Here is a 22,168-nt window from a genome sequence, read left to right on the forward strand (position 1 = left end):
TTTTCTTTTCAGTGATATCAGTTGTACAGCTTATCTTAAATTATTTTCTTTAATTTACAAACAAATTAAACAAATTTAAACTTATCATTCAATTATTATTATATATTAAAATACTAAATAAGTTGTTAACATTTAAATTTCCATTTTTCTTAAATAAATATTTAAAATTGAAGAAAAACTATTTAAAAAAAGCATTAAAAAATCGATAATTTTTACTATTTCACAGTTGAAAGCAATAAAACGAAATGATAAAACTTATTTCTTTCAGTTTTGATCCAAGTAATGTTTGAGAAAATATTTTTTTAAAGTAGTGTGTACACAAAGTAACTCCATTTTATAGTCCATTATAAGTCTCGAGTATAAAATAAATTTTATACTTCAAGTATTGTTTTTTTTAAATCCTGTCATTCAAGTACTAAGAATACTAAAATTGCTTACATCATATAAACAATGGTTATTTTAATATTGATATTATACACTGTATTATGATTGAGATCGGGACATAGTCATCTTGTAGATCCGTGCAAGTCTAAAAGTCCTTGCCACAAGGTAGACTACTTAATACAGAACAGGTTCCGGTAACCGAGGATTGTTAAATTCCAGTTAGAGTCAGTAGGAATGAATATAATTTAAAAAGAGATATTGAAGTTTAAAATAAAGATCTTAATAAAATTATAATGAAAAAAAAAAATGAATGGGCAAATAGAAGTACAAGTAAAGATATGAATTTACAGGATATCCTAATTACAATTTTATCCATATCTTCACAGAATAATAGCAATAATTATAACTTCTAAAAATCTTACATAAGCCTTCAACACATTTGCCATACTCGTCCTCGCATACTCCTTTGACATCATCAAATGGTTACCCTCAGAAAAAGAAACATTCATATCCTCATCCACTTGGAACTCACTAAATACAGAATGTCACACCGCAACACATGCAAAGAAAACTCACCTTAGAGAGAAAAAAGGGGGGATAGGAATCACAAGCATACAGCCACGATACATAAAACAAATACAGCCACTCAGGAATCTCTTTCATACGAAGCAAAGCAGCCTACATAGTAGACAAAAGCTAGACCTTGCCCTAACATACAAAAGCCACGCAGCAGACACGCACAACTTCTTACAGTCACAACAAGAAAAGATGAACACTTGGTCACAAAATACACTCTATGGAAAACACAGATACCACATCACACAAAACTACATCAACAAAAAACAATCACCTAGTTACAGGACGGTCAGCTCTTCCCCGGGTTTCCTACTTGTCATTCAAGACCAAGTCATAGCATCCCGAGATTACAAAAAGTACATAATCGGTGACCCATGCGTTACAAATTACACATGCAGGAAATGCCATCAACAAAGGAAACAGTGGAAAACATTACAGGTGGATAAGAGCTCTAGCCGGAACCGAATAGCCAGACATAACGGAGTTGCTGAAACGGTACACCAATCACTAGCCACAATATACAAACTCATCGAAAACACACATTTCTATTGCAAATACACATCAGTATCCATACTCAAAAATAGTAAATATAAACTACACTAGGATGTCGACATTCAAACGGATAAAGCAGTCTCCGCTAACAGACCAGACATCACTATCCAAAAAAAATCAAAAAAAAAATCACGTAACTAATCGACATTGCCATCCCCAACGACATAAACATCCAAACCAAACATACCGAAAACATATCCAAATACACCGATCTAGGGATAAAACTAAAAAGTCTCTGGAAAGGCTGTAGTCATCGTCATCCCTCTCATTATGTCAGTCACGGAGCCTCACATCTCAAACATTCACACACATCTAGTACAGTTAGGACTTAATAAACACATACAAAGAAACTTCCAGATATAAATCATACTTAAAACATGAAACATTGTCAGATCTTTCTTTAAATAGTATTTGTACAGACTTAGCGTAGCCCATCAGTACAAATTAAGACCGAAATTACGCGAGGGAGAAGAAAAATAATAGTAATATCACCCAATCATCCAATTCTTATCACCAAAAAGACTAAAGAAAAACTAGACACTTGCGGTTTTTAGTCATAATATTAAAAGAAGACTTAAAAATTTACTTAAAATCACATTTATGTTGTTATTTTGAAACATTTATCATTTTTTTTGTTAACCTATTTAATTATGTTAAAGTATTTAAATATTATCATAAACATTATTTTATATAAAATTAAAAAAAAAAACCTATCAAAAACAGTGTACAAAAATAACAAAAACGTGATTTTAAATCTATACATTTGTATATATAATGGAGGAATGGAGTTTTATTCTGAGTTTCTTAAAATAAGATGGACATTTTAATTACATCAAAAAATATAATTTTTGTATTTATTTTACAAACTAATTATTTAGGCCATTTTTATTTTTCGTCAAATTATTTAGTGATTTTTTTCTATTACAGTTTACTAATGGAAGTTTTGATAAAATAAATTTTTAGAAATTTATTAATGTGAATAAAAATTTACAATATAATGCATAAAATCTAGTAGAATATTAATTTGTTAAAAAAAAAATCGTATTAATTAATTTACGTATTAATAAATTTCTAATAATCATAATTTTTATCAATAAAAATACAAAATCTCCTTTAGTAATTTACCAGTTAATTAGAATTTCTAAAATACACAGTTAAGTGATCCATTAATAAACTTAAAATAATTAAATTATTGCAGTACATAAACTCCATTTCTAAATTCTTGATTATGAAACGTATTTATTTATACGTAAAGATGATTGTCTCTCTTTCAGTTGGTCTTAGGTTTGATTACCAGTAACTGGATTTATTCTATTATTATAATAAAGAATTAAATGAATAAAAAAGGAGTGATGAACAACTGCGTTCAGTCAAATAAAGTGTATCTAATGACTAAGAGAATTGAACTGCTTTGACACAAATCTCGTTCATTAACAAGCTCTGCTGCTAGAACCAATAACATTCTCTATAGCCCATTATATAGAACAACTGCACACATGTACATATTTTATTTATTTTAGATTTTATCTTTTGGTCTCATTCTTTTTTTTTTTAAATACACCTAGTTGATCACTTTTGTTGATTTTGACGTACTGTATAAAAAAATCATTGATTTTAAAAGACTTCATATTTTATAATAAGGTTTGTTTTTTCATAATTATTAAAAATAATGCCTATCTCTGTGGCGGAGTGATAGCGTCTCGGCATTTCATCTGGAGGTCCTTGGTTCGAATCCCGGTCATACATGGCATTTTTCATTCGCTAAAAATTTAAATTTTCATATTCCCACGCACAAGCTTCTTTGTAAGCTTCTGTGGTGAATTATGTTCATCAGTCAAAAAAAAAAAAAGTTAGGCCACACACTAACGGTTGCTGGGATTGGTTTACATAGTTTTGACTTTTTCATGGTCAATGTTAAATGGCATATTCAAGAATCAGAAAAAAAATAGTTATACATTTTATAACCTAAAGAACATTGTTTAGGTTTCTTTATACGTAAAAATTTCTTTAGAATAATTATTTCTTTCATTAAAAATATAATTTATAAAAAAGAAATACTGAGTACTTTTTGTCATTCATGTAATAGAATTATTAATCGAGGACCGTTTATAAAGTTTCTGCCTGACAAAGAAAATATGAGTTTTCAGATTTTTAAAAAATCTTTCAACATAGTCAGTCACCTTGAAATTCAATACATTTAGATCAACGACTTTCCAACTTTTTAATACTCTTAGTAAAATGCGATTTATCCAATTCTGCAGAATAATCTGAACACCTCTCTCAGCTTTGATTTCATCATTTAAAGTGTATCTTCTTCCATTGAGCTATTTCTTCTAGGAAGAAGGAATAATATCTGGATGCTAATTACAACGAATACAGAGGAAGTGGAAGCACTTTGAAACGTAGATCATAGCGTTTTGCAGCAAAAACTCGAGACATATGTACGGGAGGGTGTTGTCGTAAAAGAACAGTTTCGTTTTGGTCAAATGTGGACATTTAGCATGAATAGCATCCTTTAATTGACCCATTATTGAAGCGTAATACTCCCCCGGTAATGGTCCTGCCTTTTGCCAGCTAACACACCATAAGAATCTCAAAAACTCTTAGCCATGACGTTTTCTGCAGATGCAGCCGTTTTTGCTTTCAACTTCTCCCACCCACTGTTAGAAATGTTTTTTGGTCTCTGGCTTGTAATGGTCCATATTTCATCTACTGCTATAAAATGTCAAAGAAACTCAGTGGAACTGTATTTAAATGTCTACACATCCTTGAGAACTGTTCAAACTAATACGTTTTTGGTCGGCTGTTAACAAATACTACAACCATCGCTTGGAAAGCTTTTTCAATTCAAAAAACTGTGTAAACTTTTGTGGAGGCGATCTATCGAGATATTTTGATATCAGCTAGCTCAAGTACCTTCAGCTGGCCATCATTTAATAAGGCATTGTATATTTTTTAAACGATTTCTTTGGTTATAGCGGTTATTGAGCATCCCGAGCGTTTATTTTGAATGTATGTACAATCAGGTTTAAATTCATTAGTTTACATTTTTTGCGTCAAAAATGAAAGGGAAAACTCTTTAAAGTGGAATCTAACTCTTTTTTTGTTTCATCGACGTCAATCCTTTTAAAACGAAGTACTTTATTACAGTTCGAACATCAATTTTATACATTTTTTAGAAAACGTCAAAGTTTGTTTACGTTACTTGATCGACACAAAAAATTACTAAGCACTAAACGCACGCGACTGAAACTTGGAAACAAGCCATTTATAGAATCATATTTGACAAATTCTATAATTATTTGTTTGTATTTGAACTACTTCAGTGTCAGGTTGAGAACTTTCCTTGTATTTATTAGTTGTTGTAGATAAAGTATGCCATATTATTATTAAAATATTGATATACTATTTGTTAATATTAAATAATTATCTTTAGAATTGAGTCCACCTAAAAAAGTAAAAATAAATAATTAATATAGAATCCTTTAAAAGTGAATACTGTATAAACTTCTTATAAGAAATGATTGAAAGGTTTTAGGTTTAAATTAATGCGAAGGTGTTAAATGGAGTTGCGTAAAAAAGAAAAGCGTATTACTCTTTTAAAACTCACAACTCTTTTAAAACGCATAACCAACCTGCATACAGAGAACAACAACCTCAGCGGCGTTGTTCAGTGCTATTTGGAAAGTTACGAGTGATTTTTGCGAAAGACTGAACAAAGTTTTCTTCCTCTACTTAAAAATTAAAAACTGATCATTTATCGATAATGCTATGACAATAACTGCTATAAGAAAAACTAATATATACATATACCCGTATATATTGAAAAAAGACCGGTATAACGGACCTGAGTGACGGATTCCTGCTAATTAAAAAGAAAGTAGTAGAAAATATAATAATGGGAGAATCCAGAAAGGGGCTAAAAGAAACCCTTTTAATAAGGTAACACGTCCGTTTAACAATCATCCTTTGTAATACTGCACATTGATACACCTAACAGATGTTGTTCCGTGAGAAGAGATACCGGACTCAGGGTTGAAATCTCATGGGAAAATGTGAGGGCGGACGATCGTTCTTATGCTTTAAGTTGGGTCTTGTCCTGAACGTAAAGAGGATAGGAGTATAAATACTCCGGTGAAGACCAGCTGACAATCGATCTGCGAGGAGAGTCTACGATAGAGGAGTTATTATTTGAGTTTGAAGCAAGAGTACTCTCCGAGGAGGATAGTGAAGGAAGGAGTGAATTTCTATTGTGTACAAAGTTCGACGCGATTAAGGTGACGTCACAAGTAATTTCAGCACACCAAAACAACTAATGGTTTGGTAAATTACTGTTAGACTATAAGTGAAAAAGATAATGTACTAAATTACATTTATAAATTGTTAGGGTAGTTTTATTTGTGAACAGCAAAGGTATCTGCAGTGAAAGAACTTTATACTACCATTGTACTATTGTTATTAATACAAGATTAGTTGTTAAAAGTGTTAAGATTAGTGGTCATGCAAATGTCTTTTATCAATGTGACTGAATTCTGGGTTTCAATATTTAACTACCTGTGAATAAATCCTGACAGGTTTTGTATGTAATATAAATTATTATATAATATAAATTTTGTTTTGTCAATTATTGTTGTGGTTGTGATTACTATGATTATTATTTGTTTATTGTTGACATTTATTATTATTATTATTATTATTATTATTATTTGCTGCTGTCATTATTATTCTGATTATTATTGTGAGTTGTTTATTATTATCGTTTATTATTATTATTATTAATTTGGCTTATTTTATTTGCGTTTTTAAGCTAATACATTGAAATTATATAAAAATTTTCAATTGTCAGTCTCTAAATATCCTGATCGAGCCGCGAACACGCGACAATATATATATATGTACTAACTGAATTTATGTAATCAGCTTAAAGATTATTTCAATGAGTTTTACAAAAAATTATCATTTAATTGCTTGAAAATATATTTACGTATTACAATCTTTTTTTACTATAATTTTTTTTTATTTTCCATATTATTGACTTGATATTTCTTTTAACATTCACACATTACCTTACACGTGTAAATGTTAATCTATCGATTCGAGCGCACTTCTTATAAATCAATAGTAGCTGCAGACGTTTTCTCTGCTCACTCGTCCATCGCCCAAAATTAGTTATTGGCATCAGCCTGCTAAAATTGGTCGTATAAATGAATATAAGTAAATTATAAACTTACATACAAATAATTTACTCGTATATACAGATTATTACAGTCTAATGTAAGAGAGTATACGTGAATATTGTACACTTATAAGTAGATAAGCAAAAAAACATTCACCCGAATAATATTTTACACGAAACTCTTTGTACATATAATTTATTTAATCTTTATAAATTATGTTAGATAGATAGACCGTTAGAAATTAGAATATGTAGTTAAAATTGTTTGTTAATTCACTTTTTACTTTTTTATTTATTAAAGTAATTTTGATTTTTACTTTCCCGGCATCATAAATCTATAGCTATTCTTGCAAGAAGGAAGTATGGTAATAACTCAAAAAATGGGGTATGGGTTTTTATTCATTTCTCGACGTTTCATGACCCATGGACTCCAAAAAATAAAAAAGAAGAGGTAACATCTGTAAAATACGTATGCACCTGTGTTTGGGTGTTTGAAGCCTAATAACTTTTGACTTGATAAATCAATTTTGGGGTTAATATTTCCTGGGGGTAAGGTAATAGTTTTTAGGGGACAATTTTCTCAAAATTTTACAGACATAACCCCTCTTTATATTAAGCTCAGTACATGCTTATCTTAACATTTAAAAAAAAAATGCACCAAATTCTTCCCCTAACCAGAAAATCAAAAAAAGCAGATGGATTTTTTAAATTAAATTTTTTTGAGTTATTTAAATTTTTAATTATAATATTACAATAAAATTTCATCATAATTCATCCCCTCCCAAAAAAAAAGATTTCTTACATAACTTTTTATTGGTAGTACATTTTTCAGTGGAATTTTTTTAGTTTCTTCCATTTATCATAGTAAACGTAAATAAAAAAAAATTCTGGAAGGTGATTTTGGGGTTAGGAGAGTAGAAAAAAGTAAAACAAATATCGGTTTTTTGAATTTAAAAAATTTTTCACGTATGAAGATTTTTATTAATTTATTTTAAAGTTATAAATTCAACTACGTAAATTTAAACACTTCATCATAGTAGATTGACTGACATTTCACTTACACAAATATGTTTGCTGGTATTTATACGCATCAGTATAAAATCATGTATTTTCTAAAATTTATTATAATAAAATATAATTTTTGTATTATTTTAATTATTTTTGTGACTGTTTTTTAAAAAACATATATTTTTTTTGATTATGTAAATCGTACAAAGAAAACCTACTCTTCACATAACTTTATGCTAGATTATTTTACCCTTAAACCTGTGTGCTCATATTATTTCTACAAAAAAAGGATACCCCAGTAATCGTTTTTTAATCAGATCAGCTTTATTATGCCATGGTTCATAACAAGTAAGCCAAATTAGAATTCGTAATTTTATTTTAAATTTTAACTATTATAGATAGATTGAAAAATGTAACCTCACTTTGTATTAAACAAAAACTAATTCAAAAACAATAAAAAGTTATCAAGCACCAATTTCAGAAAAAAACAAGAATTATAAAATTACCTTGAATTACTTTTATGGTCATTTGATTTTGTTAATATAAAACAAATATATATATGTACACCTATTTTTTTTTTTTAATTCAACATTATTATTGAAACGGTGACAACAAAAAATATAATTCATTTGCCAAATAAATTACCTTTACAGGAAACATAAACTAATGGTAGACTAATGAATACGTATATACATATATATATATATAACTTTTTCAAGGTCTGCATAAAAATATCAAATCTTTTTACTCCTAAAATCAGTAAAATTTAAATAAACTAATGAATTAAGTGTCCTTTTAAATAATGCTGTTTACCTTTAAATCTATAGATTGGTTTTTTTTTAATTTAAAATTTATATAAAATTTATATATAGTCTATCTCACCAAAGAAAATTATAGTTGTAAATTTTTTACTTTTCTGCCGTTCTCTATTGTATGATTTCTTATTTTGCCTAAAATATAGTTAAATGACTAACTTTTGTAAATTTAGAATGTAAATTATAAAATATCATGCTACATAGTGCTCTCTCAAATACATTTGTTTGCATACGTTTTCTCCTATAGTTATATTTTCATAATATGCTTCTGATATGGAGAATATGATAAGTAATAAGGTTTAATACAAATATCTATAAAAGGAAATAGAAAAAAGTATGCTTCAAAATTTTTTAGAAAAAAATACTTCAAACTGAAGCCTAGATGGCCATCTCGGATTAATAAAAAATAATAATTAGTAGACGTTGAGTAAAAGTAGTACGCTTTTGGTACTTTTATCAAATATATAAATAGTGAAAAAAAGAAGAAAAATATTAGTTATTTATTATTATATAAACTAGCAGACCCGCCAATGATTCGCTGTTGCTAGATTTGAGTATATATATATATAGATTAAATGAAATTGAAAGTTTGATAGAACATAAAAAACTGAACATTACAGAAGTTCACAAAACTTTATTTATAAGTCAGAATGTAAATAAATCCAATCGGCAAAACAACAGCACTATCTATCGGATTTAATTCAAACTACTCTCTAAACATAGTAGTCGGTTCAAAATATCCCTAAGTTTCTTTCTACTGGTCAGATCGAGGAATTCAATAGCTTTAAACCTTCTCCGGACAACGCGAATCATTTTACAAAATCCCGCGCGTAAATCGGTCCAGTAGGTTTTCGGTTTATAGCGGACAGTCATACTAACATTGCCTTTTATATGTATAGAAGAAAAAAGCCTGCTTGTATATTTGTTTCGTAGATTTCTCGATACCGGCACTACCTAGCGGTTATAGTTTTTGTAAAATTTTCTCTTTTCACGTACCTAATATATATTCTGAATATGAGCCAAATCGGTCGTAAATACAATATTTTTAAATATCTCAACCCCAGCGCCACTTAGCGGGTCCATTTTGAGGTATTTCTTTCCATGTAAGTAACACATATACTGAATATGAGAAAAATCGGACCACAAAAACAATTCTTTGAAATATTTCGACCCCAGCGCCACTTGGCGGGTCCAAACTAATTCAGAAATCTGTGGGCGTGCGCACAACTCACCAAAGTTTTATTGCATTCGGATGAATGGTATAGGAACGCATGCGAGACAAAAATTCATTTATATATATATATATATATATATATATATATATATATATATATATATATATATATATAATTATTATTATTATAATTGTAAGAAAAATTTTTAATTAATTTTTAGGTATTATCCTAAATAACAATTTATAAATCAATAACCTTTACAAACAATTACTAATTAACTTTTAAAAATTAATTTATAAAGCTGATTTAACTTCTCTGTAATTTTTTTGAATTTTTATATTTCAAGGAATATTAAATCACGAATAAATTAGCGTTTGCCTTATCATAATATAAAATACCAAAGATATCAGCTATAGTCCAGCATTGCTTGGGCATCAATTACAAATTTAGTTTATTAGAAACGATAATTTAAAAAAAATCACATTGTCGTTTAAGTGTGTAAACAATTATAGGAATTAAAATGTTGAAAATGTAGTTTATCTTTAGTGATAATAAAATTTCATTGTTGATCAACTACAGTGAACCAAATATGTAAATATTTTTCAAATTTTTAGTTTATTAAAAATCTTTTTGTGAAAATTTTTAATTATTTTAATTTCTTTTTAATAGTACATCATATTTCAATAATCTTTTTAATATTGTTTTTTAATCTTTTTAAAATTTTTAATTATAAGAAAATTAAACGGTTACCTAGTCAAATTCTCTTTATAAACGTGGATATCTCTTAGAATGGTTTAAGGTTCATGCGATTCATATTATATCTTGAGATAAGCTTTACCTGCCCAAACTATACATAAGAGACGTGCATTAAGTTGTAATTGAAAGCTTTTAAACTATTTAAATTTATTATTTTTATTGGTGTTATTTTTTTATTCTAATTTTAAAAACCCTTCTAAAAATAGTCTTTTTATTTTTCTTCATAGGTACTATTTATTTCTATTTTACTATATTTTTTTCTTTCTTCATTTTTCACTTATATTTACCGGTATATATAGTTTTTTTCTAATATCTTTTGATTTAACAACCTGAATGATCACCTAGGTTTAAGACTTTTGTAAATGGTTTTTTTTCAGTATAATCTTAATTTAAATTAACCTCAATAAAACATTTGTGATAGCTCTTTATGTATATTCCTGCCTGATTTTTTTCAATTGTAAATAAAACCAGAACTTTGCCTTTATTTTATGAACTTAGAATATACTTTTACTATTGAATCCCATCTTTTACCATGGGTATAATTTTTTTTCAAATTTTAAAAAACCTTTTCGCAGTTTAACGTATCATATTTGTTTGCATTTCATTCTCTCTCTCATTCTCTCTTTCCGCTCTCACAGGAAATTATAAAAAAATATTATATTTAAGTGTAAATGTAACTTGCAGCTTTATCACTGATGAAGGATTGAATTTTATTCTGTTAGTGTATTTTGTAAAAGATCATTATAAAAATTCAACATCATTGTTAATATAATTTTTATTTTTTATTATAACTAGTACCTTCACGAAGTTTCGCATGTATTTGTAACACAGTGTTACAAATAAAACTGTTTTTTTATAGGCTACAGTAGCCTATAAAAAAACAGTTTTTCCTATAAAAAAAATTATCGAAATCGGTAAAGTAATACCCGCGAAATAAAGAAATTTAACCCTTTCACAAACAGATACATTTTTAAAAATTGCTAAATATTTTTCTTTTTTAGAAAAAAAAACGCATGATATAGGTTTTTTGTAGCTTATTTGTTTTCTATAAAAAAAAAAAGAAAATAATAGTGATATTGTATAATTATATTATGCACATTTATATATTTTTCTTATTAATAGAACATTTCATTTTGTTTAATTTATTTTTAATGCCTGATGAATTACTTCACCACAGAAACCTACAACAAAGTTTTTACTTAGAGGTATGAAATGGAAATATGTAGCGTATCAAAAATGTTGTGCCTGACAGGGATTCAAACCTGGGACCTCTGGATGAAAGGCCTAGACGCTACCACTCCACCACGGTGAAAGTAATTTTTTTTATTAATAATTAAATTAAGGAACTATTACTTGAAAATGGTGAATAATCGCGAAAAAAATTAAATCAAAATATATTCAAATTGAGAATTATAAAAGATTAATTAATTACTGGAATATGTATGTAGATTTTTTTTTTTTGTTTATACGGTTGTAAATTGTGTAAGTTGAAATGCATTTGTAAAGCAACAGTTTTATAACAGTTTAATTTTTAAATAATACAATTAAATTGCACATGTTTACAGAAAGAATATGAAAAAACGTTGTTATATTTTATCGGCACAAAGATTGATATTTGTAAACTTTCATCGGCTCCACAACCCTAATATTGCTTCCACAGTATTCTTTCGGCCCGCTTGCGCTACTGTTATGCATAGAAAAGCATAACATAAAACTGTTATTCTTATTCATGAAGAAAATCGGTTTAAATATGCAATAAATAAAAAGGTAATTTTTTCGATTTTTGGAGGAGGAGAATTAGGAAACAATATATTTTTTTTAAATCGTAAGTTAACCATGTACGTATGTACTGAGAAAATATAAAGTGGGGTTATTTGTTTGAAAACTTTTGGGAAAATTGACTCTAAAGAAACTATCTTCCCCACCCTGGTGGAGATATTGTTACCAATTTTTTACCAGCAAACTGCTCCATCTACGTGAGTTTCTGGGCCAAATTTCATCAAAATCGGTTTATCCAGTGAAAAGTTATAAAGCTTCAAACACTCTATCACAGGTTTATAAACAACACGTACGTTCAAACATTACCCCCACCTTGTTTGCTTTTGGGGTTCCTGTGTCATGAAATATCGATAAATGCAAAAAAAAAGGTTTTGACTGATTACTAAACCTTCCTTATTGCAGCGTAGCTTTAGAACTATCATGCCAAAAAAGTAAAAAGATTAAAGAATAAAAACAATTTTTTTAAATTTAATTATCATGTGAGTTACTAAACTTTAATCTCAACGGTAAACATAAAACGCATGCTATATAGTATAATCGATACATATCTACAGTAAAATTTGGTTTGAAAAAATACAGTAAATTAATCAATGTTCATTTTAGTTACTATAAAATAACAGTATATCATTTACTATTTAGTAATAAAAATTTTGTAATTATGTTTTTTACTAAGCAAAATATTATAAAATATGAAGAATTTATTTCCCTCTAGACTAATGAACAATTACCTCATATTATTTATATTGTGCAAAAAATTAAGAACATTTCAAGAGAGTAACCAGAAATTCTCTTTAATAAAACAAACATTGAACAGATCAATGTATTATATAATGATTATACATTATGCCGTGAAATGATCATTACATTATTTGATTGTTTCTGTTATAAAGATATGGAATAAAAATTAAAAGTGCATTTTTTATTGTTATGAAACAACAGAATTTGCGTTGGATTATATGAAATAAAAAAAGGTTAACTTAATTTTAAAATTGTCGAGTATTTGTAACCCGTTAAATGAGACAAATTAAGTAAATTATTTTAATAAAGAATTATCTTTTTTTCATCAACTGCTGCATATAATACAAATGAACGTAGTTTATTTAATTATTTCCTACATTGTACTATTACATGCAGAATAATTTATTTATCTTGGAATAATATTTGTCTATATTTTTTATACCAACTTTATATAAAAATAATTACAATTTTCTTTTATAAAAATATGGGGTAACGTAAACTAATTCTTGAAATTATATAATTAAAAGTTAAAATACTATATTTCACTATTTCTTATGGGTTGGAATATATTATTTAAATATATGCGTTTTTTAGCCTAAATTAATTAAAGGGATTCTTGCACAGTTATACGCAGGAAAACCGACTTTTTGTTTCCGACACCCTCACTATTTTGCAGTCAGAAGCGCTGATTTTCAGAATACAACGCACTACTACATACTTTCGAGTAACGAGTTGACCTTACACACAAGCATCATGTTTTAACTCACTCACCACTATGACTTACTGCATAAGCGCGTATGAAAAATAAACCAATATTAATTAAATAAAAATTCAATTTGAGATTATGTTGTCTGCTGTAATTTTAATAGAGCGTAACCGAAGAACAACTGAACCAATCTTCATAAAATTATCACATACACAACTTCAAATACTACAATATATCTAAATTTCATTGAAATTAATTTAGTACTTTTGAAGATTTTTGAGCAAAAAATTTTTTTTTTTTTGTAACAATTGAGCACAACTCAAGAACGACACAACCAGTCTTCATCAAATTCTTAAATGACAACTTCAGATACACTATTACAGCAAATCCAACTTGAAATTGATCAAACAGTTTTAGAGATTTTCGAGCCAAAAAATATTATACATGAATGGCTTTTCCTAATCCTCATAACTCAAAACGTAAAGAAAATAACTCAGGAATGACTCAACCAATCAATCTTCATCCAATCTTCACGTGCATGGTACACTACTACAACATGTTTAAATTTCAGTGAAATTGATCTAGTAATTTTGAAAATTTTCGAGCCAAAAATTTTATACGTAGGCGTGTATATATGTATATGTATATATATACGTAAAAATATCAAAACGTAAGAAAATTCATCCCCCATTTCCAACGTGTGACCAAAAGTAATACCGTACTTTTCTTCAAAAAATCTAATAAAAAAATTCTTTATAATAATATACTTTTACTTTACTTGAGGTATAAAAAGCTGATAACAAAGTTTTTATACTTTCATGGCATTGGTTATTTATTCTTATATTACATGAAAAATTTTAAAAATTCAAAAAATCAAGATTTTTATACTTGATTGGTTCCCCCACCTCCAATATTGCTCCAAAACCATCTTTTATAAGAAATGAAGACAAAAAAAATTCGGTAAAAAATGTGTGTAATAAATAAATAAAATAGTTCTTCTCGATTTTGGGGAAGGGAGAGAATTTGGAGGCAAACTTTTCTAAAATGATCGCATGTGGGGTTAATGTGAAGTGGGGGTTACGGCTGCAAAATTTTGTTAAAATTGCCACAAAGAAACTATCTACTTCACCCCCTGACGATATTAACCCCAAACCTTTACTAACAAATTGCCCCATACTCTGCCAAATTTCATCAAAATCGGGATATCCAATCAAAATTTATTAAGCCTCAAATAGGCCAACCACTTACGTATGTGCGTACGAGTATTACACCCTAACTTAATTTAATGTTTTAGGGTCCCTGGGTTATGAAAGTCGAGAAATGCCGAAATCCTATACCACATTTTTGACAGATTACCATACTTTCCTTACTTCAGCATAGCTCTAGAGCTAAGATGTCAGGAAAGTAAAAATATTACATGCATAAATTTACAAGTCAAGAAAATTTTACCTCGTGCTGTTTGTACAATTTTCATACATTTTGTAATTTTTAATCGATTACAACGAAGTAATGAAATTTATTTATTTTCTTAAAATAAATTTTAAAGGTTTTTTAAAAATATTAAATAATAACAAAGATTTTTCATAACTTACTTTACTGCAAACAAGCGTAACAAATATACCTGCAAAATGAAATGAAACAAATTAATTTAAAAGATTTTGACAAAATATTTATTTACTTCCGAAAAACGTAAAAAAAGGAAACATATTGTGATAATTAAATCTTTTCTAATTAGTTGACATATTTTCTAAAAACATAGGAACAACATATTTTCACTGTTAATTGAGATTTATTTTTGTTAATCTAATTAAAATAAAATCATTTACCTGTTGAATTCAGATGTGTTTCAAAAGACTTATGTTAGCAAAAATTATAATTCTTTAGCATAATTTTTTACTTTAGTAAATAAAATCTATTATAAATAACACCTAAATTAAAAAAATCTATTTTAAAATTTGAAAAAGAAATACGTAATTAAGACTAATTAGTTCAAAATTTATAATATTTGATGTAGTTCTTCATTAAAAGTATACCTTAAATTTAAGTAAACGAAAGATTCGAGTAGTACCGTATTTAAAGCAAATAATATGCTGAGAAAGCGGTTATTATCGAAATAAATTATTAGGAGAAATGCTGAAGAATGCCAACAGAGTAAAAAATCTAAAGATATATTTCAACTTTAAACAATCATAATTAGCTTATGTAGGCATTACACTAACATTTTACGAAGCTATTTTACTAATGGCTTATGTACCATTAGTAAAAATAAATTATTACAAACAAAACTTAAAACTACGAATAAAAATTATAAACAAAATTAATGTAATAAAAACTGTCAGTACTTACAAAATATTTAAAGGAAAAATATTGCTATATAGATGCACACAAAATTAACAAATTAATAAAATTAATATAAAGTAAAAATAAAGTATCTTGTGCAGTTCTGAGCAAGAAGAGCAACGTTAATTTAATTTGGTTTTAATATTTCTTTTTTAATTTGGTTTAATGTTGCTAACAATAGACATCGTAGATTAAAAGAGTCAACGTTTTAACTAGCAGCATCATAACGAACCACGCTCCTAACTTGCCCCGCTCAAATTTTTTTAACCGTAAATTGAGCGTAAATCAAAAACCAGTCTTCATCAAATTTTCATATGTACAACTTCAGATACACTACTACAATATATCTAAATTTCAATGAAATTGATCAAGTAGTTTTGGAAATTTTCGAGCTGCAAAATGTTACACATAGGCTTATACACATAGGTAAATATATATATATATTTATACTTATATAAACACCAATTTAAGTGAATAGTGTTTTCTGCTCCTCATTTCCTCAAAATGTAAACAAAATTGATTTTCATTTCCCCACTACCACCATACTACCGAAAGTAATGCCGTACTTTTCTATAAAAAGTTGATAAAAATGAATGATACATTACAATCTCGCTTTGAAACGACCAAGCGGAAAGTAAAAGATTAGCATACATTTTTTATTTATACATTCGTGTATATATATATTTCTTTATTTACAAAAATAATCTATTATTTACACTTTATAAATTACTACATAATATTCTACTGTATACTTAATATTTTATATTTATTTATCACAAAAATATTATTCAATATACTAAATGTATTGAATCATAGTAAAAATGTTTGGTATACAATATAAAAAAATCTAGTCTATACCTTTTAATTTAAGTATTTTTTGCAAGCGAACTTTTTCTTTCAACCGAATTGCTCGAAGAGAGTTTTTAACATATTAATTTTTTTTTTAAATTCTATTCGTATATTCCATTTTTTATAAATGTAAGTAAAAATAAGATGTATGTAAGTATTTATATGTTATGCTTTTTTTAATTTTATTTATTTTTTTGAAGAAATAGAGACGATCAAGATCATGCAAATATCATATTTTTAGTCTTCTTTTTCCAAAATTTGTTCATCTGTTCTGATTTAATCTTTTATTTTCTTTTCCATTAACTACAACTGGGCTTTTTCTGTTTCACAGGTATGTTCAAATTAAACAAGAGCTTTCTAAACTCATCTGTGTTTCAGAAATTTTCCTGAGTTAGACTGAAATTTTTGCATTTCTGTTTTCAGTTGTTTAATGTAACCTTTAGTTTTTATATTTCCATATTTTATCAAAGATTTATTTATTTAATCTTGATTCATTCACTGTCAACTAAAAAATCTTAATCTTTTTAAACTACAATCTGTTTCTAGTGTATTGATATTTTGATAAATTTCATTATTTGATCTTAATTTATAAGTATTTTAATCCTTTTTAGATCTGTATATTTTTCAGAGGACTCTTCTGTTTATTTTTAATATTTGTTTTTATAAATTTTTAAAGTGAACCTTTTCCATATTATAGAATGACAGTTTTAATTACTGTACGGTAATTTTTTATTTTGGCATTTATGGATCATTTTTTTTCTTATAAACATTTTTAGTTAACCATGTTAATTATTCTAATTTCGCAAATTTAATTCATAAGGAAACGTAAGGAAATTTTGTCTGTTCCATTATTGTTGACTATGAAGATTATCTCATTTAACAATTGTTCTTATATTTATTTTTCTAATTACTTGGTATCTACTGACGGTGATTCATTAACAATCAAAACCCGCATTTAATTTTAAATTTTTATTATTTTTCATATTCCTAAAACGTTCGTTTTTAAAAGTTTTAATAATATTTTATGAGTGATAATGAAAGTGTAATTAATTTCACCGAAATACAATTGTGCATTGATATATTTATTAATGAAGTATAATACACTTTTTTATATTAGAGTGCAACTAAAAAAATAATGAATTATAAATATAAAAAAAAAGTGTAATATAAAAGACGTAATGTAAGAAAAAGTAGTGAAAGAAATAAGAATTATCACTCAACTGATTTCAACAATATTCAACTGGTTTCACAATAGCCATAGCAAAAAAAAGAATTTGTGGAGGGAGGTTAACAGACACATGTACTTACAAAAAAAAATTAAAAAAAATAACTCGCATAACAATATGTTTCAGTTGAATAATATAAGTTAAGTTTCATAATATAAAAATAATTACAAAAAACTTTCTTTTGTAAGACTTACGAGAACAAGGTAAATGATAAAGGATGAAGAAGATATATATATATGTACATATACACTTTTTTTAGAGATATAATATCCAACGTTATATAGTTTATTGGTAGGCATATAAAGGTCAAACGGAGCTCAGTAAAATCATAGTGTTTTGTGGTTGTGTTAACATGGTGTATTGCTTAATATGTTATGTAACAGTACATAATAGAAATGGTATGTGTAGTAGGAGTACACTGATGGCAAGATAGTAGTTACTGTATATTATAGTAACTTGTGTGAACATAGGTTAGACTTATTCATTTTAAAGGTCAAAAACATAATAATTCTCTTCATGAAATTAATTTATTTGTCTTCAAATTCAAAAGGAAAAGATTAAAAAACAAAATAAAATTTATTGATGATCAACATTAAATTTTTTATGCTGTTTGAAATTTTCCAATTTTTTTTCAAATTAAAAATGTTTATTCATAATTTATTATTATTTTTTAACACAGTTAGATATTTATCATCTGTTTCCTCGGAACAACGAATAGATGAGGTGAATAATCTAAATGACTTGAAGGAGAGAAGGCCGACAGCAATTTTAACTCCTGTATGTGTATTTTGTTTTTACAACAATTGAATTGTAAAAAAAGGCCAATAGGGTGTAAATGCCGCAAACTTCGAGTGTCATCACGACTGACCAAAAGGTTAATTGCCAGAACATTTGAGTGATTATCGATTCTTGAATTGTACATCGCAGTAAATCTTGAGATCTCTTCTTCGACTGTTGGTATGTTGAGATCCAGATGGGTAATGTTATTTGTAGTTTACCAATAGGTGATTTTATGATGGTGCGTAAAACGTAGGATTGACAAATTTGTAATATATCTACGTTGAATTGTTTCGAAGTTCTCCATAACTGGATGCCATAGGTCTAGATCGGTTTAAGAATGGCTTTGTAAATTACAAATTTGTTGTTCAGAGACCATTTTTAATTTCTTTAGAATCAAATATTATATGAAATTGAATACAAGATCGTGGATACTGATGTTCTTTGGTGGTTGGGTTTCATTTAACTACACAATTCAGAATGGTCGACTTGAGACTGTACACAAATACACTTCATTTACATTTATACATATCATTCTCATTTTTCTTCTGAAGCAATACCTTAAGGTGGTTCAGGAGGCTAAACAAAAAAGAAAAAAAAGAATCCAATACATTTGACGAAATTTAGTATTCAGTTGTTCCATTTTTATCCAAATGTGTGTTTTCTATGCGACTCTTGTCAAGATGAAACCCAAGGACTTTACCTAATACGATGATAGTAGCAGAATGTTATTAAATGTAACAGGTGGACAGATGTTTGTACGGAAATTGAAAATATGTTTATAATTTCATTTTCATTAGATTTTATTTGCTTTTAATTTAATTATATTTTAATATATTAAGAAAATATATTTAAATTCTGACCACACATCTACTTATATTAAATATTTCTTTGCTTATTTATATTAATTTAAACAGTAATAGGAGCAAAATTTTAAATTTGAATTTAAAAGAATTTAAAACCCTGATACCCAAACCACAACTATTCAAAAATAAAAACATTGATCGCTACATTATTTTTCTTTTTCAGAAGAATTCGACTAGATAACTAGAAAACCACGCACGCACGCACGCACGCACACACACACACACACACACACACACACACACACACACACACACACACACACACACACACACACACACACACACACACACATATATATATATATATATATATATATAAAATTGCATTACGTCATGTTTAACTGATAATCAGAATATCTATGAACAATTTTAATAGGAGTTAAACAGTTATTATTGTTATTTTCTGTAGTATATATAAGTCAGAAATAAATAAACTGAACTTTAGTCTTTACGGCTAGCCCAGAAATATCTGTAGGCCGGCGTGGAGGAATACTGACGTAGTGATTTAGGGGGAATGGATGCTCCAACCGCCGGCATTCGCATCTGTGTTAGGTTAGCAGCGTCTTGTAAGAGGAAGTGTTTCCATCGTCTTTTGCGAAACATATTGTCATGAGGTTCCTCACAAACGAGGACGTTAAAAGCTCCCGAAAGTTTTACTAGATTGCTTGTAAAGTCTAGTTTTTAGGGGATATGACGTAGAAATTTACCCAAGTCTGCCATTGGGCTAAAAAAATTAAACGAGGTCTTGAAGCTGCAGAAAATGAGAGTTATCATAAGCGTTCAAAGACAAGTATAACAGATAACAGATGACATTCGATCGATCCCTCCCTTGACGATTGTCATCTTACGATCGATGAAATCGCTTCGAAAGTGGGTATCACTTACAGAAGTGCCATTATCACATAAAAGCTTGGGTTCCGCAAAATTTATGAAAGGTGGGTTGCAAGTCTTTTGACACAAAATCAGAAACAGGAAGATTATTTTCCGAGAAGGAAATAATCCGCAATTGATGAGACATGTGTCCATAACCACACTCCCGAGTCAAAATCGGTTATGGAGTGGTGTAGAAGTCGAGAGCCCTCGTTCTGTAAAGGTGAAAACGCGTCTGTCGACTGGAAGAGTTCTCGCAACCATCTTTCGAAACTGGAAAGGTGTATTGCTTGTTGACTTTCTCCAGGAACGTTGCACTGGGAATTATGCGAACTCCTCTCAGCCAGACATGCGGACAAGGTAGAAGCCAGCTACACAAAAAGCGCTGTTCCCCATCAAAGATATAATTCTCCTCCAATACAATATCAGGTTTCACATAGCCATTAATACTCGGTATATACTGGACGAAATTCACGGAGAAACATTAAAACACTCTCTTACAGTCCAGATATATTCACCTGCAATTTTCTTTTGTTGAGACGTTCATGACGGCACTGCGAGTACATCGATTGCGAAGCTACAACGAAGTGGAGAAGTTCGTACGGAAAGGTTAGTGATATGTCTTTAACGAAGAATTTTTCCACACGTTGGAAAATTGTGTATAATTTAAGGAAGATTACAAAGAAAAGCAATAAATATAATTGTTTCAATTTTATTCTGTACCAAGAATGTTAAAAAGAAATCTGACGATCTTCGTGGCGGATTGGTAGCGTCTCCGTCTTTCATCCGGGGTCCCGGGTTCAAATCCTTGTTATGCATGACTTTTTACATTTGCTACACAATTTTATTTCTAAATTCCCATGTAGAATTTTCAGAGCTTCTGTGGTGAATTAATCTAAAAACTAAAAATCTGGTTTATATTTGATTTATCCTCTTCTGTTATAATTATAAATTCAGTCTAATAATGATGGATATTTATGAATTATTAAACAGATGCTTAAAAAAACGTGTTGTCCGATATTCTGTTAAAATTTTTTTGGCTTTTGCATAAACTTAATTTTTCCTTCAGAAGTAAATTTAAACAATTATTTAAAAAAGTTATTAAAAAAGTATTTATTGGGTTATTTTAAGACAACTAAAATAAAAATTACTAATTAAACTATGTTCTGTAATAACATGTATGCAAAATGATTGATTGTTACATAAAGAAATATTAAGAGTTGTGTCATGATCGTAATGTACAAAAGTGACTAATGATTGAATGTACTTTTTGTTTAACTCTTAGTTTTAATCACGTAACTAATGAATATAATAAGTTTTTGATTGATGTACTTCTCTAAAACATGTGTAGTTTTAAATTTTTGTTATCGTTTAAATTTTTATATTTTAGTTGCTAGATTTTATCTTGATTTTCTCTTACTATTACTTATTTAGATATAATGTAAGAAAAAATGTGTATACATATGTGAATACCAAATGTTTATTCGAGTGAGTAACATGCAAGGAATTAACAAATAGAAATTAATATTTGTTTGTGAATAAGGCTCTTTACATTTTACGTAGTAATATTTTAAC

The 22,168-nt window shown here is 28.0% G+C and overlaps 1 protein-coding gene across 1 annotated transcript in view; it reads right to left on the bottom strand.

Annotated features, from left to right (window-relative positions):
* Cda5 (Chitin deacetylase-like 5) overlaps positions 1–22,168 on the bottom strand; it is a 398,887-nt gene that overhangs the window by 129,689 nt on the left and 247,030 nt on the right. The window lies entirely within an intron of this gene.

This window comes from Lycorma delicatula, chromosome 1 (assembly GCF_047948215.1).
Source record: "Lycorma delicatula isolate Av1 chromosome 1, ASM4794821v1, whole genome shotgun sequence".
Taxonomy (NCBI): Eukaryota; Metazoa; Arthropoda; class Insecta; order Hemiptera; family Fulgoridae; genus Lycorma; species Lycorma delicatula.